Genomic DNA, 17,752 nt, shown 5'->3' with positions numbered 1-17,752 from the left:
TTTTACCTGACAGAGTGAGGTGAGGATGCACATTCTCCAGAGCATAGCAGGAGTGACTGGCTCAGGCAGCAGGGAGGTTTTGCCCACAGACTCACTTTCCCAGGCTGGGGTGGGCATTGTGCCATCTGTACTGAACACAGGCCCTGCCAAGGGGAGATCTTAGATTTCCATGGCTGCCTCACCTGATAGTATGTGCGTGCACATGTGTGCACACGTGTGGTGAGCCAGCTCTGCCTGATTCACCTCCCTCCTGAGATGAGCTGGCTCCTCGGAGATACCAGGTGTTGAAATCTGCTGGACTGACCAACTTTGACCCTACAAGAATTCTCAGGGTGCCGAGTCAGGGGATTAGCCCCATCTGCAACCACCCAAATCAGGCCGCAAGTTACAGTGGTTAGACAATGAAATCATCTTTTCTTCTGGTTTTGGTGGTTACTATTTTTAACTGCATTGAATAGCCAGGAAGAACCTGTGGGGAAGGTAGCCAGAGCAGCAAAGACCAATTTCCTGGCTCAGGAGCCCACAGCTCTGGGATAGTTTCCTGTTTGCCAGAGGAGAGCTGTATTAGTATGCTGGGGGAGGGCTGTTATTCCCTTATGATTTTAAGGTTTTGCAACACTTAAAGGAAAAGAAAGAAGAAATCAGTTATGCCCAGGCTCAGCCCTCATAGCAATTATTTTTCTTCTGGGGTGGAAGGAGGGTGGTGAAGAGGAGGGAGTAAAGGAGGGAGCGCAGAATGGGAAAAAAAGCTTTAGTGGAACAGGATGTACTTAAAATTCTCCGTGTCTGTTAACCATCCAAAAACTGGCCTCTCCATGGGTGTAGGAGGCCACTGCAAACTCATACATATTTATAGTATTTGGCAGATTTGTCGAGCACAGCTCTAACAATGTATTTTAAATAAAACTAAATGAAATGCATTCCCATCCCATGAAAAAGGATTTAAACTTTTTTTAAAAAAAATAATAAAATGTGGTGTGGAGATATGGTGCTGGCTGAAGCATTGTGGGTAGTCTACCAAGTCCTCTGAAAATTGGGGATTAGTAGAGGTCAGGTTTTCTGGAATCAGTGCAGAGGTCACAAGGCCAATCTGGTTTTCTGTTTCCTCTGATCTCCCAATTATATTGCAGAAATTTCTGTGTCTGAAACCTAAAATATATTTTGTTAATTTTCTAGATAAAGAACTAATTGAAGTTCATTAGCCTATGTATATGTCTATAGGTACAACTTCTTCACCACTTTCATCAGGCCCTGGGTTCTTCAATTATAAAATAAGGACATTGAACTAAGTTCAAAAATTTCAAGTTGCACCTGGCATGTAATCCCAGCCACTACAGAGGCTGAGACAGGAGGATCAAGAGTTCAAAGCCAGCTTCAGCAAAAGCGAGGTGCTAAGCAATTCAGTGAGACCCTGTCTCTAAAATAAAATTCAAAATAGGGCTGGGGATGTGGCTCAGTGGTCGAGTGCCCCTGAGTTCAATCCCTGATACAAAAAAAAAAACCTTCCAAGTTGCAACAAAAATACATTCAGTATCACTCCTCGATTCCCATAGCCATTTCTTAACCAAAACCAGTTAATTATTTGTCCACTTTGTTTTAGGATCCTTTTCACCATTCCAAAGATAGCCACACTAGTTCAGCTTTCATTTCTCAATATTAGACTATTGGAACTGTCTTCTTATGGGTTTCTTTGGTTTCAGTTGTTTTTATGCTGATCGATACTGTGAGCAGCTGCTTCAAGAATCGGTTCATATCTGATTCAGACCCTGTGTGTAGCTCCTTACCATCCCACTCCACTCTCCTTCAACTTCATCACCTGCTGCAGCACCTAGATCCCTATGGATCCAATTATGTTCCTTCTTTGCCTAGTTCTTCACTTACCTGAAGATCCTCGTCTCTTTGCCTTAACTATAGCATTTCTATATGGCTTCCCCTCCTCTCTGAAGCAGTCTTTGTCCATCCTCCTCCAGAACTCAGCCTGAAGCCAATTACAAAAAACCAAAGGCCAAATGTTCTCTCTGGTATGCTGATACTAACCCCCAATAAGGGTGGGAGGAGAATAGACATTCATTAGATTAGACAAAGGGGAATGAAGGGAAGGGAGGAGGGATGGGAATAGGAAAGACAGTAGAATGGATTGGATACAGGTTTCCTGTGTTCATATATGAATACACGACCAGTGTAACTCCACATCACGTCAACCACAAAAATGGGAAGATAGACTCCAGGTATGTATAATATGTCAAAATACGTTCTATTCTCATGTATAACTAAAAGAACAAATAAAATGTTAAAAAGAACTCAGCCTGACTACACAGCCAAGAGAACAGAACTCATTTTCTTTAGTGTTCCCTTCATTCTCCTTTCTTTGCCATTTTGAAGACATTCTCCGCTTCATTCTTTAACGGTTTCATGCTTATTTGTTAACAAAGGCAAAGTACAGATTATGCTGTCCTTTCTTCTGCATAGTTGTGTTGAAACGTCATAACCTTTGCATCCCCTCCTTGATGTAAGGTGCAATATTTGGCATATAGATATTAAGTGGATGTTTGTTAATCATTAAGGCAACTAATAGATTTCAAATTGCAACTAATTCAGTGACTACACTTGTTCTATCCCACTCCTGTATTCAGTGCTAACCACATGTGCCCATTGCAGTAAAGGATGCATACTGAGGGCTTGGAGTGACACCTGGGTCTTGCACTGAGCCCGTCTCTTGGCTACAAGCCAGTTTGAAGAAGGCTGAGCTGTCAGCTTCTCTGCTGATGACTTATTCTTCAACTAGTTACCTCTCTTGGTTTTCATTCTCATCTCTGCAAATTAGGGGGAAGATGACTTGGCCCAGAAATCTCATTATGAAAGACTCTCCACAGAGGCATCATTTTATTTTTGTAGATATGATAGTCTCTGTACAGTCAACCAGAAAGACAATAAATACATGATGATAAAGATTGTGAGACATTTGCTCATATTTCCTGAGCAAGCATTACGTACAACTAAGAAACAAGAAGCTTTGGTCTCCCTCCCCCAATTACCACCCTCATCCCTAAGTACAAATCAATGCAAGAAGAGGATTCTGAGGCAAGCATGGCTTCGTCTCCTTCATTTGTAATCAGTAAAGGATGAACAGTCACTTTCCTTAAAACTTGCTTGGAAGGCTCAGAATTGAAACCCTTTTCTTCACAGTCCTGGATTTAACAATCTCCTCTAGCTGCCCTATGAAAAGTGTCCTGTGGATCTTCCATCAATGCCACTTCTTATAGCAACCTTCAGAATTACACTTGAGACTCTCAGCTTTCAGCTTCTGTGAAAAGACCTGCTTGAGACCCTCAGGATTATTTTCAGAGTTCCGGGGACAACACAGCAAAGATATTATCACTGCTGGGGGAAAAATTTGTCACTGAGGGTGCCTCTTGTTATTATTTGTACTGTGTCAAATGCTTTCTGGAAGAAGGAGGAATGAACTTGCCTCTACTGTACATAGACATAGGCTTGTCCTCTGGTGGCCTAGACAGGTTTTTTTTCAATGGATCAGGAATACGGGGTAGCACAAGACAATGGACTGGGGAGGAAATTATTTTCTTTTACCAAAAATGCTATCTTGTAACAACTTCTAGAATGAAGGTCTACTCTGAATTGTTTGATAAAATGAGGATCAAGCCCTCCACCCCGTTGTCTCACTCTGATACCTCCGGCTCTTCAGTTACTCAAGGAACTATGATTAAAGACTCTTCATCTCCAAGATTAGGGTCATGAACCGGAAAGGAATCTCCTCAGTCAGGTTCAGTCACAGGGTTCAATCCATTCACCCAATGACAAGGGTGGTGGTAAGGTCACACCCTTATGGCAAAAGTCATCCTGAGGGAAACATCTCATTTGGAACCCAAAGTGTTCCTTTAGTGTAGTCGGAGTGATTTCCAAACTTTCTGGCTATCCACTCTCTTCTTCCTTTCACTTCATTATACCACCTACAAGACACACAGGCATTATTATTTTTATTAGTAAAATGAACTTAAATAGACTGGTTTGGGAAGTTGAGAATTTCCTGACATCATGAGGGTCTGACTGGGGCAATATGAATGGGAGCTGGAAGTCCTTGAAACAGAGGCTTTGGAGTCAGACCAGGTTTAATCTGATTTCTAGCTGCAAGGCAAGGGATTCAGCCTCTCTGACCTTTCATCTAAAAAATGGGAATGACACCATCTAGCTGGTTAGATCGTTAGTAGCAATAAATGTTATATATATATATATATATATATATATATATATATATATATATATATATGGCACCCAAGAAAGGGTAGGTTTGATCTAATATATTAATAGTAGAGGATGAGCTATCAGAACACACCAGGAGAAGTCAAATAGGTACAGAGTCCATACCTGAGGCATCTTCTTTAGTTTGGGTCACACCAAAGGACTAGAATTAACAAGTGCAGGAGAGCAGAGGTAAGCATAACAGACAGGTGAAAAGAAAGGCAGAGAACAAGTCAACAGAAACATTCCAATGAAATTACACCCCTGGACTCCAAAGACAAGGGCTGGGTTTTGAGGCATTAGTCACTATTGAGGATTAATGAGTTACAGAGCATGTGGCTGGGATCCCCTCTCGAGCAGGAATGATGTCTGGCAGAGTTCTGAGTTGACAGAGGAGGAGGACCATGTCCCTTCTGTCTGAACAGTCCTGCTCACACCAGGGAAGCAGATGAACCAAAATACCCTCTCCTGATTCTGGGCAGTGGGTGGAAGGGTGCACAGAAGGCAGGGAATCTTTATGATCCTGATGCTTGATCTAAATGTAATGATTAACAATCGACAGTGCAGTACTTATGGGAAAGATGGGCTAATCGTAGTGTTAGGCTTTAGAAATCTTTTCAAAATAATGGAGAATCCAAGAACAAAATAGCATGCCTTTGCCATGACACATGTCAAACAGAGAAATCTGTCCAATTCAGAGGCATGAAATATACTTGATTTATAGTTAAAAACCAAGATAGAGTGCATACATTTTCTAGACCACATACTGAACTAAACCTAATTTTTCCAAGCTTTCAATCAATTCAAACTAATTTTCCTAAGTTTTCAATCAGTTCAAATGGTTTTAAGTATAATAAAATTTAAAGATATATTCACCTAGTAACCAGGACAGAGTCAATCCCATAAAACTGTGAATTGGATACTAATTGGAATATCAAAGATAGACTTAGGATTAAACTTAAAAAATAGCTTTCAAATTCAATGGCAACCAGACTAAGAATAAAAGGAGTTGGGCAACATGGTGCATACCTGTAATGCCAGCTATTTGGAAGGATAAGGCAAGAGGATCACCAGATTGAGGCCAGCCTAGGCAACTTAGCAAGGCTGTAAGCAACTTAGTGACACCCTGTCTCAAAAAAATTAAAAAAGGATGGGGATGTAGTTCAACGATAGAAAGTTCCAATATGCCATCCCTTGTACCATGAAAAAAAAATAATAAATGAAGAACTCTTAGCCATTGATGATGATGTGATAATGATGATGGTGATGATTCTATACTTACTTCCTGGTAGCAACACTGATCTGCCCACAGGGGGCTGGTACTGGGCTTACCTCTGCAGTGGTCTGAATGCCTTCCAACTGGAAAATCTGCCTTCTGGCTGATATGGCACTTGAGAAACACATTGCACTGGAGATCCCAGAGGAGAATAAGGCCCCACAGAGGAAAAGAGAAGACAGCCAGTTAACTTTTCAATTCATCGATTATTAAATGATATTATTAGAATATTAACCAGAGATTATGCCAGTTTGTGTGTATGTGTGTGTAATCGGTATATAGGCATTATTACTTGCGCACATCTTTAATAATGCAAGTAATTAACAACTTACTTTTTGCTGGAATATATTCTTTAGATTCTGAGAACCCTTAGAGAAAAATAAGACTGTGAACACCTTCCACCAGCTGGACCCACTCAGAGAAGTCACACTTCCAGATGTCATGGAAATTGGGACTTAGGGATGCCTCTACGTGGAAGAAGAGGGAGGTCTGGTAAGTGGAGAGGTGGGTAGATGGACACCTAGAACAGTAATTTGGCAGATATTCCTGAAGGTGAGGTGCTGGCAGAAGGAAACAAAGGGTATAATTCCATGCAGCCAGGAGTTTGGTGATGGTAGGGATTTGCAGATTTTGAGACAAACCAAGTCGACTTGGCCACAAGACCTCCATTTTCTATACGATTTACTCATTTGAGAAACATGGGATCTCCTGACATCATGAGAAATAAACCTAGTGATCCTTGAGAGAACACATTGCTGATTTAGAAGTTGAAAAAAGAAAGAACTGTGCCATTCCTGGCTGCTTCTCCTTCCGCATTCTGGAATGGGTTCCCTTCTCCCCTGAGTAAGTCCCCAAGCCTGTCCTGCTGGCTCTGCAGCCTCGGCAGTTCCAGACTGGCTCCTCCCAGGGCCCAAGCAGGTCCACTCAGGTCTAAGAAGAAGGGTGAGTTTCTACAGGCACAATATCCTCCAAGTTTGTGCTCCAGCAGCACTGTCTGAATGTGGCCGCCATGCATACTGCACATTTAAAGCATCAATCTGCTTGGGAACCGTTCTTTCTATTCCTCCTTGTTAGCCCAGCTCCACATTGAAGAGTTTAACTTGGACTCCATTTCTCTTCCTCTTGTCCTACTTTCCTCTGTGGCTGAGAGAGGTTTTTCCATTTCATTTTGCAGACATGTAAGGCATCTCATTCCCCCCCTCTTCTCCCACCACACTCGTCCACACATCTGGAAGAGCAATGTTCACATCTGGAGACCATTCTCATCTGGAAGATTTCTTTCGACATTCTTTTCTTTGAAACTCAATCCATGTACCCTCTCGTTCAAAAAGGCCTCTGAACTACTGGAATAATTTGCAGAGGCTCAGGAAAAAGTCCCTAGTTTCAGCCCTACGTGGTGGAATTTGTGACTCAAACCAAACCAAACATTATGTTTCTGATTGCCTTTTTTAAAAAATAATTACTTTTTTGAGCTTCGTGTTTTAAAGGACTGAAAGTTCTAGCTCAGGTCACACACAAAAGGAAGCAAGAGGTGATGTTCAATAATCACAAGGGTGAGTCCAGTTATTAGGTCTGTGACCTTGAACAAGATAAGTCATTTCCAGGATTCATAATCCCTGCTTTATTACCCCTCAGGAGTATGTGCAAATAAGGTGAGATAGTGTATCTGAACAACTCTTGTGTCAAAACTGCAAAAGGAGGAATGGGGGAAAAGGGGAAGAGGCTGATGTTAGGCTAAGCCTGTCTTTGCATTTGCATTACACACACACACACACACACACACACAGAAAGAGAGAGAGAGAAAAAAAAATCCATGAAAGACCCTAAGGCTATAGCTTCATGATGCATCTCTGAAAAGGAGAAATGCAAGTCTGTGGAATACAGGATACCACTGATGGCCACATACTTTCATTTCAACCAAGTGAACAGCAGGGTATTTGATCAGTGGTTCTTAAATGTAATGTACATACAAACATCTGGCCATTCCATCAAAATGCAGATTTTGGTTCCATGATCTGGGATGGGGCAGGGGTCTGCACTTCTAACAAGCTCCCAGAGGGGGCCCATGCCACTACTCCCACTCGTAACTGAGTAACTTGATACTAGTTACCAACTCAAAACTTCCAACCTCTGCTAACAAGTAAACTTGTCATTCTACAGTGTCAAGTCTAGTTCTCCAGCACGGCCAGTGGAAGGGTGAGGCATGGAGGGAAATGACATTCACATTCCTGAAATGCACAAAGACCGATTCAGCTCCACTTTTACCCTGTTCTGCCGGAAGGCAGGAACCACACAGCCTCTTGGGTGTGAAGGGAAAATTAACTGCCCTACTTCACCCCATTCCCTGCCCTCAAGTATTTCCCCTCCTGAGTCAGGTTTACACCTACAGGAGAGAATGCCACGGCTGTGGATGCCTGCCTTTGACCTTCAGCAAGTTGCCCAACACCCAGCCAGGCTGCCAGAGAGGGGAAAAGGGCGGCTTTGGCAGCTAGGCACCCCCAGCCAGCTTTGCTTGCCCCTGAGCTAGGTTGCCTGGCAACTGGAGGGCAGGAGAAAGGGAGAGTGGAAGTGGGGAAGAAGGAAGAGAGGACATAGTGATGACAGGAGAGACAGAGCTGAGGCTCCTCCTCACTCAAGCACACGCCCAGTGGGGTGAATGCTGTAAGTCTCAAAGGGAGGGTGCCAGTGGGTGTGAACCTAGAAAGCAGGAGGCCAGAAGTGTAAAAGCATTCATTTTTTCCATTTTTTTATTTTAAAAATGCTAATAACAAAAGGAGGAGAAAAGAATTCCTACTTCTTAGATGAGTTGGCAAGGCAAGAGGAAAATACTAAAAAACTACTTATAAAAACCAATGGAAGGGTGTGGAGGGGTTAGAGAGGGATTGGTAAAAATCTTGGCTAAAGACGAAGGCATGTCTTTAAAAGTGGCAAATTATAGGAAAGTCTAAAAGTTGGAATAAGATGCAGCCCCCGTGGGAGTCTTGTAGTAGTTCCATGTGGCCTACCCACTGCTATCTGCCTGCTGTCCCACGAAGTTCTCCCTGAGCAGGTGTCACTGTGGCCAACAAGAGCCCTGGTCAGAGGACCACCATCCAGGCAGGCAGCTAAAGAGTGGGATGAGTTCTACTCCAGGTGCAGTCATGGAGCATCATTTTCTACACAGGTACCTGTGTAACTGCCTCTGACCTGGCCCTCCTACTTCCTACCATCTCCACACTCCAAACCCTGTTCCACATTGCCCTGCCATAAGGATAGTCCTCTGAAACACAGATGGCATTTTGCTGCTCAAAACTTTTCATAGCTCCCCACCACCAACAAAGGGAATTTCATGCTCCTTAGTGTGGCATTCAATGCTTCCCACACTCTTACCCTCACCTATGTTTGCAGAATCATCTCCAGTTACTCCTACCTGTCCCCACCCACCACCCCACAGTCTAGTCATGAAACTGCACTTTTCCAAACCAAGCCACAAATTAGCTCTTTTATTCCTTTGCACATTGCTATAATTCCAATTTGACTTCCAAATAAGCCCTATTCACCCTTTTTTAAATATACAAATTAAAAGTTTTTAAAGGTAATACAGACACATGATTTAATTTTTAAATTTCAGGTAATTAAAAATGCAAAGCAAAGACCAGGCATGGTGGCACATACTTATAATCCCAGAGGCTTGGGAGGCTGAGACAGAAGGATTGCAGTTCAAAGTCAGCCTCAGCAACTTAGAGAAGCCCTGAGCAACTCAGTGAGAACCTGATTCTAAATAAAATACAAAATAGGGCTGGGGGTGTGTCTCAGTGGTTGAGTGCCCCTGAGTTCAATTCCCAGTACCCTCCCAAATATATATATTTTGTAAAAATATATTTTATAAACACATCTATATTTTTAAAGGGATAGGGATGTGGCTTAGTGGTTAAGTGCCCCTGAGTTCAATCCCTGGTTTAAAAAAAAATGCAAAACAACAATATTTTGCCTGTCTTTTCCTTTCTCTTTCCCTGTATCCACCCCTTCTACCAAATCATTATCCCACTTTTTCTGAATTTTCTCTCCCAGTGGTTACCTTCATTTCTCTAGAAACTATATCTTGACTTCTATACAACTATTTCTTAACTTAGCAATTTACATCTTTTGCATTCTGACTCCAATTTTTAAAGTGATTATTTAGTACACATGGAACACACCACTATTTTTATTTTCCTAGTGGAAAGCTTTGATGACTTTAAGATAGGTTACCAGGAGAAACACCGTATGTTTAGAGGTTAAAAACTCTCACTCTGAAGCCAGTAGATCCAGATCGTTGACTTACTACAGTCAGTCCTCAACATCCAAGAGTTCCACAACCATGACTTTAATCTACCAAGGATGGAAAATTTCTGGGAGAGAACTGCATCTATACTGAACGTGTACATACTGTTTTTTGTTATCATTCCCTAAACAATATAGTACAACTATCATTACACATCATTTGCATTGTATTAGGTATTATAATTATAGGAATTAACCATGAGTATACAGAGAGATGTGATAGGTTATATGAAAATACTATACCACTTTATATATGGAACTTGAACATCCTTAGATTTTAGTATCTTAGGGTGTTCCTGGGACCAACCCCTATGGAGCTTGAGGGACGACTATACTCACCACCTCTGTAATTTTTTCTGTGAGGAGAAAAGATGTGGGAAGGAATTACAAAGAAACATTGAAGGAGAATTTCCCAGAGAGGAAGGATACAGAATTCACAGTCAATTTAACTAATACTTCTGTGCCTATGATGTTTTCAAAAATGTCTAAGGACATAATTAGTGTTTCCTTCATCTGTAAAATCTGTACTGGTCTCTCTCTAGACCTGCAGCAAAACTGTCACCGTGTTTTTCCCTTCACTACTATGCTGGGTTGGATGTGCTACTTCCAGAATCCACATTCCTCTGACTTGCTTTAGTCCCTCATTTTGTAGGAGTGCCTTACCAAGTGACGGGCATGGTGGCATATGTCTGTCATCCCAGCCACTAGGGAGGCTGAGACGGAAAGATCCCAAGTTCAAGGCCAGCCTCAGCAACTTAACAAGGCCCTAAGCAACTTAGTGAGAGCCTGTCTCAAAATAAAAAATAAAAAGGGCTGGGGATGTAGCTCAGTGAACTCAGCACCCCTGAGTTCACTCCCCAGTACCTCCCCCCTAAAAAAGGCATGGAGAATTAAACCTGACTCCATGTCTGTCTCAAAATGTCCTTTTTTCCACTTTTAAAATTTACAGATATTTTCTGAAAATAGAATTCTAGTTGAAAAATTATTTTCCTTTTATGTTAAAGTAGTTAAAACTACCTTCTAACAACCTCTAGCTGCTAGACATCTTTGATGTCCATTTATTTGTAGATTGGCTTTATTTTCCTCCATCTCCTTCTCTCTCTGAAAACATTTAAGATCTTTTTATTACTGGTGTCCTGAATTGAACAATATTGCATTTATCAACTTTTATTCATTATTACTGAGTACTAGTATTATTAAAAGGTGAATACTTCTAAATTCTGTATCCTTCAACTCTGGGAAATTAATTATCCTGCAATGTTTCTTTGTAATTCCTTCACACATCTTTTCTCCTCAGTCTCTGTGGATCTCCTGTTAGATGTTGAGTCCCTGGGATAACGCATATATTACCTTTTCTGTTCATTGTTTCACTGTTTTATTTTTTCTCTATTTTAGCCTCCAAAATTATAATTAATATTATTCATAGCATCCTCTTCTTCTTTTTATTTCTTTTGTTTTAATTGAAAAATGAAAATTGTACATTTTTATCATGTGAAACATGATGTTTTAAAATATGTGTACAATGTGGAGTGGCTAAATCAAGCTGGTTAGCATATATATTACTGCACATACATTTTGTGTGTGGTGAAAACACTTAAAATCTACCTTCTTAGCAGTTTTCAAGTACAGGATACATTGTTTTTAATCATATCCACCATTATATATAACAGATCAGCACCTTCCTTTTATTGAAGTGATATTTTCATGTATGTTTCTGAGGATACATGAGACTTTCAAGCTCCTGTGTACCCCGGATCACAGCTTGCTTTCCCATGCAGTCATTTCTCTACTTTCTAATCTTTCACATATGCTAACTTCCTCAAATCCCTCCTGAACAGGGTGCAGTGGTGAATGCCTATAATCCCAGAAGCTCTAAAGGCTGAGGCAGGGGGATCTCGAGTTCAAAGCCAGCCTCAGCAACTTAGACGCTAAGCAAATCAGTGAGTGAGACTCTGTCTCTAAATAAAACATTTTTTAAGGGCTGGGGATGTGGCTCAGTAGTTATACACCTCTGAGTTCAATCCCCAGTACCTCCCGGCAAAAGAAAATCCAAGCCGATAGGTGGCATTGACAAAGCAGACTGTGAACTTGGAGTTCAATGCAGTCCCTGTTCATCGTGGGAAGTGAGAATGAGCCCGGATGTGGCCTCAGCTCCTGCAGGATAAGCAGGCTCTATAGTGTTTTTAGAGAAGGGCAACCCTTCCAGGACTGCAGGGGAGAAGTGGGGAGCTGTCTTAGATGAACTATCTTAGCCAAGAATAAGGGCCTGTCTCATTCTCTCTATCAAACAGAGTTTTCGAGACCTCTAAATCTGAGTTCTCAAATAGTCTTCAAATTTAGAGTTCTGAAACTTCCAGGGTTCAGTAAGAAAAAAATAGGCTCTTGACAGCAGCTCCACGGTGTGTATCCTTCACCATGTTCCTTTCACCCTGCGAGCCACATACCACATGGCCACGTGGCCTCTGGACACCCTCCCCACATTCTTTTAACTGTTGGAAATTCATACCAGTTTTTAATCCTTTGATGTCATGACAAAAAGGTTCAGACGGCAAAGAAAATAAATGCATGTGTCAAGAAACCAAAACAAAAATGACAAGTCTAAAAGTTTCCAGAGAGAAGGTACAGAGCTCCTGGAATGAAACAGGAATCCTTAATATCAACTCTGGATGCTAGGCAATATAATGATTTTTTTCAGTGCTGAAAAGCAAAACTCCAGCTTAGATCTTAACTTCAATGAAACTATATTTAAATCAGGGGGAAAATTAATGGTATCTCAGGCATATGTAAACCCACCATTAATAGTCTAGCTCCAGTAAGAAGATAAATAAATACAAGGCAACACCATGAAACTTGTGTTAATTAAGAGTTTTTATAAAATCATATAGATTTTAATTTTTTTAAAAAATGAAAGTTCAGTTAATGGGGTAGAGAAGTAGAAGATGATTCATGAGCTGTCCAATTGGAGTCCCAGAAAAAGACAACAAATTGACAAAGGACAATATACTTAAAGAAATAAATATTATTTCTCAGAATAAAATAAAATAAAAGCATTCAATTGAAAAGACTTATGGAGTGTTATATGACACAAGGAGAAGATCCTGTACTTTGAACATTATATTTATAAAGTGCCTCAATTTATAAAGTACTGGCAGAAGAAGAAATCAAAAACTGCATAAATAAATATCATTATAGAAATTAAACAACAATCACTTTATGAGGCTAATAAATATAACTTTGATTCTAAAACTGGGTAAGAACAATATTAGGGGGCTGGGGTTGTGTCTCAGCAGTAAAGCATTCACCTAGCCTGTATGAGGCCCTGGTTTCCATCCTCAGCACCACATAAAAATAAATAAAATAAAGGTATTGTGTCCAACTACAACTAAAAAATATTTTAAAAAGAATAATATTAGAAAAAAATTGTATTGTCTACGTATATAGGTAATTATATGTTTAACATATATAAGAAACTCCTAAATATCAAAATAAAGATTGGAAACCAAAGAAAAATGAGTGAAACATGTAACACACAATTTTGAGAATAAACACCAAGCACAAGAAGTGAAATCAGAAAAAATTAAAATGTAAAATCAGTGATATATTGGTTTATATCCAGTATATCCATACCCAATATACAAAGATTGGAAAAGCAGGTAATACTAAGTACTGGAGAAGATTCATGGAAATAGACTCACCCACGCATTGCTTCAGTGATAGTAAATTTGCACTGCCATTCTGGAAAGCAATCAGGCAGTATTCAGAAAAATTACTTATTCATATTCCCTGTAGCCCTGCAAATCCCCTGTCCAGAGCAGCTTCACCTGGATCCACACACAGGAATGCTCTTATCCCATCATTAGTGTGCCATATGCATCAGGGTTGGATGAGGTCAGGAGAGGGGGACAAAGGGTAATGGCAGTGAAGATCAGGGCTGAGGGCAAATAACCAAAATAAAACCAGACATGACCTTGCATAGCCTTCTAAGGACAGTATGCCACAAACTGAGAGATATGTTCAACTCGTCTGTGCATTTCCATTCCACAAAAGTCACTACACACAGTCATTTACTTACAACCTAGTATCCTATCCTGGGTCAATGGTGGAGGCAGAAAAATGAACGGGCAACTTCTGCCTGGCTACTTTACTTGCTTTGCCCCAACAGGTAAGCTGTGGAGTAGGACACCTTCCACAGTGTCCCTCCCACTCCTCTCCATTCACCTGGCCTGATGGGGAAAAAGGAAGCCTTGCACTCTATAAACATACCATTTCCTAGCCCTCAGTCCTCTCCAGACTTAGTTTATGCTAGAATTGTGAGCCCATATCCCACCCAGCATCATTTCCTTACACAGAGCTCTCTGAGGAGCAGGTTCCTCAACCCCTACTTATCCTTGTCAGCTTCACCCCAGAGCCAGACTGGATCCCTGTCTGCATGTCACCAACACTCACTGGAGCAAAGCTGCAGTGATCTTATGGACCTCTGATCCAAGCAGGGAGGGTGTGCTAAGGAACCAGGTGGAAGCAAGATCCTGGGTTTCCTGGGGAAAAGAAATTATTTTAGCAGCAATAACATCTGACCCTCCTAGGTAATCAAACTGAGCAATTGGACAAAGAAACCTTGCCTCCCAGAGATAAGGTCCGGAAATGGTGACTTAAGTGATGTAGTAACGCAGAAAAAGCAGAGCAAAGGTGAACTCTAAGAGCAGGTGCAATCACAAGAGGCAGATTTTTTTTTTAAAAAAAAAGGAACATCCTATCAGTGCATTCTTTTCCTTGAATGTGCCCGAACTAGACATAATTTAGGACCAAGTCATTCATTTTTCTATTTTCCCTAGATTCTTAGTCCAGAGATCCTAATTTTCCTGGTTTCTCAACTGAAGTTCAGACACACCGCACTGTCTGGGGAATGGGGACACTCAATCATGGACTACTCAAGACACTACAAAATGTCCCTAAGGGCTTTCCAGCTTCCTTGTCCTCACCTACCAAACTGCTGGTCAATCCACAGTAGCTGTTGAGCTTACACTGAGGGCAGAGCAGTGTGGTGCTTCAACCCCCACCCCCCCAAAAAAAGACAGAAATAAAAGTTAAGTGATAACCACTAGCTGGATGGTGGTGTATGCCTGTAATCTCAGCAATTTGAGAGCTAAGGCAGGAGGATCACAAATTCAAGGATAGGCTTGGTCACTTTGCAAGACCCTTTCTCAAAATTTTAAAAGGGTGGGGGCAGAGGTTGGAAGGCAAGGGTAAAGCACCCCTGTGTTCTATCAGTTCCTTAAAACAAGGAAGAAGGACATTTATTATCCCTGGGACTTTTTTTTTTTTTGCACATTCCTTTTTTAACTCCATCATGACCCAAGAGTTAAAGTCCCAGTTTCTCTGGTTTCTAAAGAAGTAACAGAGCCTCTCAGAGGTTGAGGAACGTACCTCATGTAATAGCTAGTGAGCGACAGAACCAGACTTCTCACTCCAAGCCCACAGCTCCTTTCATGACACCTTAGTTACATTAAAGAGAATCCATCCCACCAAGAAATACAGAGCCCTGCTCCCTGAAATACGCTCAAAGGACTTTCAAAATAGCTTGTTCCTAAGAACAAGCGCACAAGAAAAAATGAGCTGAGGGTTCTCGCCTTTTCTATGAAAAGAAGGCGTTCAACAGAGAAAGATCCCTAAAGGAAATACTTTCAAAATCCAGTTTGAAAGAACAGAAGGCTGTCGATTGGCAGCGAAGAGGAATAAAGTCAGAATTAGCATCTTCTCTCCAGGTTCCTTAGACATTCCTACCACCATGGAACGAAGTTTCCACTCTGTCTACCAGAGAGGAATCATGCTGAAACGTGGCAGGGTGGATTCAGGTTAGACAGCGCAAAAAAAAAAAAAAATGTTTCTTGTGATGAGGAGGTTCAATTCCAAACAATTTCATTAAAGGAAGTAGTAAAATGTAGATTTTTTTTCCCCCTCCTCGGATGTTTTTGGCTTACTTCAGACAGAGTCAGGAGATGGAACACAGGAGCTTCGGAAATGACATCGGAAAATGGCATTTCTGTGATTATCTGATAACTTTATTATGCTCACATAAAAAAGGGTCAGGGCCGCCCATATAACAACAAACCATCACCCAACCTGCAAAGTCATTTCTCACCTGGCCTCCCCAGTTCCCATACTCCGACAAGCAGGAACCAGAAAGGGCCTGAGTCACCAGGCCATGTGACTGAAAGTGCACATGGGGCCTCTCTCCACACTTGGCACGGCCACACGAAACTGACATCGCTGTGCCGGGCAGGCTGAGGAGCACTAAGCCCTTGCAGGCTTGTGTCAGGGGACATCCCAGAGCGGCTGTCCAGCCGTGCAAGCTGGAAGAAAATTTATAAGTGGAAATGGTTCATCCCAAGGGATGATGGCCTGCCTGTCAGACCATTTCAGTCGGCCATGTAAGTTACTGCCGTCCACATCTAGGTCCAGGATTGCCACACCCTGCTTTAGCCGCTTTCGCTGTTTTCCACTGGGGAGGATATTGGCAATGGCTCCTTCCTCTGGCTGCTGTTCAGGTGTAGGTTAATCAGAAGATTAGTTGGATAGTTGATTAGCTGGTTAGTAAAATAGTTAGTTGGTGAATCGGCTAGTTGATTATCAGCTAGGCACGTTAGTTAGCTAGCCGGAAGAAAATAATGCTCTTTTATTGACCCATTGATGGCATCACCACCCAAGTGGGAAAGCAGAAAAGTTCTTGAACAAAACGTTCCTGGGAAGAAACTTTTCTCTTCCTGCTCTAATGACTTCCATTTCCTAAGAATCACAGACTCAGAGACGTTTTAGTCAATCACAACTCAGAAACCATCTAGTCATTTTCCAGGAAAGGAAACCTGAGGCCAGAGAGATGACATGACGTGTCCAGGGTCATACATCTGATCAGTGCCCTTCACCTGGGAGTGGACCTGCAACATCCAAAGTGAAGGAGGAAGAAGTAGATGGTATTCCTTTTGTTCTAGTCATATTAGCTTAAGATTGGCAAGAATAGAGTTAGGGATGCAGCCCAGTGGCAGAGACCTTGCCTAGTATGTACAACATTGTGGGTGTAAACTCGTATGGGGGGGGGGGAGGCAAGCACAGTTTTAGACACTCTTCTTCCTGTCCATATCCCAGCCCTCACCATCAGTACCAAATATGCATAATTTGCCTGCCCTGCTTTTATTTCCATGAGAAGATTTTTAGTTTATAGGCACCATCCGTTCCTTCTAGCAGAAACAGGATTGCTTCCTGACCTGCAGAAGGAGGTGGCTCCCCTTGGCAAGCTCAGGCTGATGGCAAATACAGGCTTCTTGCCATCCAGGTATTTTTCCATTCTCATCTCCCAAATCCCAGAGCCCATCTTCTCACCACCAAAATAGATCAATCAGGTGTAGATACCTCCTCACCATCAAAGCAGACCAGACAGGTGGAGACAATGTGAAATGGTTGAAAAGCACCTGACCTTCAAATCAAAGACCTAAGTGTGTCTTGCATGGTCTCACTCAAGACATTTATTAATTGGCAGCTTTAAACGACAATGCTGTGGTGTGGTGAGAATGAAATGAGATCATATTTTGGGAAAACCCTTTTGAGATTACTATGGGAGCAAATGATGGGATTTTCATTACCAGCTTCAAGTGCCTCAGGCTCCACCATGCAAAACAGTTCAACACCCACAGGAAGGGTGCCAGCAGCTGGGCTGGGCCAGAGGCGGGACTGGAGATTGGACCCAGGTCTCCTCCACCTGTGTATACAGGAAAGCACCTCTTCCCACAGCCCTCAGAGGGGCACAGCTTGGGGAGGTCATGGCTGGTTAGTAAAATAGTTAGTTGGTGAATCTGGCACAGTCCCAGAATGCTGCTGCTCTGCATCTGAAGTTGATTTTTTTTTCTTCCTTCCTCTTTTTCTTGG

At 41.9% G+C, this 17,752-nt stretch overlaps 1 long non-coding RNA gene across 1 annotated transcript in view; it reads right to left on the bottom strand.

Moving 5' to 3' along the window:
* Window positions 1-2,868: 2,868 nt before the first annotated feature.
* LOC124087282 (uncharacterized) overlaps window positions 2,869-17,752 on the bottom strand; it is a 31,899-nt gene continuing 17,015 nt past the window's right edge. Inside the window, exons 2-3 of the long non-coding RNA XR_006850025.1 lie at window positions 5,590-5,665; window positions 2,869-3,968 (exon numbers count right to left, since the gene is read on the bottom strand). This is a non-coding gene — a long non-coding RNA (uncharacterized LOC124087282). The remainder of the gene's footprint in view (window positions 3,969-5,589; window positions 5,666-17,752) is intronic.

Source organism: Marmota monax, unplaced genomic scaffold (assembly GCF_021218885.2).
Source record: "Marmota monax isolate L192 unplaced genomic scaffold, Marmota_monax_Labrador192_F-V1.1 WCK01_AAM20220418_F8-fsc00012, whole genome shotgun sequence".
Taxonomy (NCBI): domain Eukaryota; kingdom Metazoa; phylum Chordata; class Mammalia; order Rodentia; family Sciuridae; genus Marmota; species Marmota monax.
This window is presented reverse-complemented; position numbering and strand designations above follow the sequence as displayed.